The following is a 1,176-nucleotide window of genomic DNA, read 5'->3' as shown; positions in this document are numbered from 1 at the left end:
TTTTTTTTTTTTTGAGATGGAGTCCTGCTCTGTTGCCAGGCTGGAGTGCAATGGCACCATTTCGGCTCACTGAAACCTCTGGCTCCTGGGTTCACGCGATTCTCCTGCTTCAGCCTCCCAAGTAGCTGGGATTTACAGGCATGGACAACCACGCCCAGCTAATTTTTGTATTTTTGGTAGAGACGGGGTTTCACCATGTTGGCCAGGATGGTCTCGGTCTCTTGACCTCATGATCTGCCCTCCTCGACCTCCCAAAGTGCTGGGATTACAGGCAGGAGCCACCGCACCCAACCTACGTCTGGCTAATTTTTGTATTTTCAGTAAAGACAGGGTTTCACCATGTTGGCCAGGCTGGTCTCGAACTCCTGACCTCATGATCCACCTGCCTCAGCCTCCCAAAGTACTGGGATTACAGGCGTGAGCCACTGCGCCCAGCCAATTATTATTTTTTGAGCAGAGTCTCACTCTGTTTGTTGCCCAGGCTGGAGTGCAGTAGCGTGATCTTGGCTCACTGCAATCTTCATCTCCCAGATTCAAGCAGTTCTCCTGCCTCAGCCTCCCGAGTAGCTGGGATTACAGGCGCACACCACCACACCTGGCTAATTTTTGTATTTTTAGAAGAGATGAGATTTCACCATGTTGGCCAGGCTAGTCTCGAACTCCTGACCTCAAGTGATTTGCCTCCATCGGCCTCCCAAAGTGCTGGGATTATAGGCGTGAGCCACCGGGCCCAGCCCAAGAGAATAAAAATGTGGGTGGTAAAATTTTTTTCCCGAAAATTCATAAATGAAAATCTCACATATTATACATATTGTCCAGGAGCATGGTTTAGCACTGTGCAAACACTCAACTGCTGGTCGTTATAAGGATTATTATTGGTCAGCTTCAGTGGCTCTGGTAATCCCAGTAGTTGAGAGATGGAGGCTGGAGGATTGCTTAAGCCTGGAATTTCAAGACAAGCCTGGACAACATAGTGGGATCCCATCTCTACAAAGAATTTTAAAAATGAGCTAGGTGCTGTGGGAAGATTGCTTCAGTACAGAGGCTGCAGTGAGCTATGATTGTGCCACTGCACTGCAGCCTGGGTGACAGAGCAACACCCTGACTGAGGCAGAAAGAGAGAGAGAAAAGGAAGGAAGGAAGGAAGGAAGGAAGGAAGGAAGGAAGGAAGGAAGG

The sequence above is a fragment of the Mandrillus leucophaeus genome, unplaced genomic scaffold (assembly GCF_000951045.1).
Source record: "Mandrillus leucophaeus isolate KB7577 unplaced genomic scaffold, Mleu.le_1.0 Scaffold1217, whole genome shotgun sequence".
Taxonomy (NCBI): Eukaryota; Metazoa; Chordata; class Mammalia; order Primates; family Cercopithecidae; genus Mandrillus; species Mandrillus leucophaeus.
Note: the sequence above shows the minus strand (reverse complement) of the source record.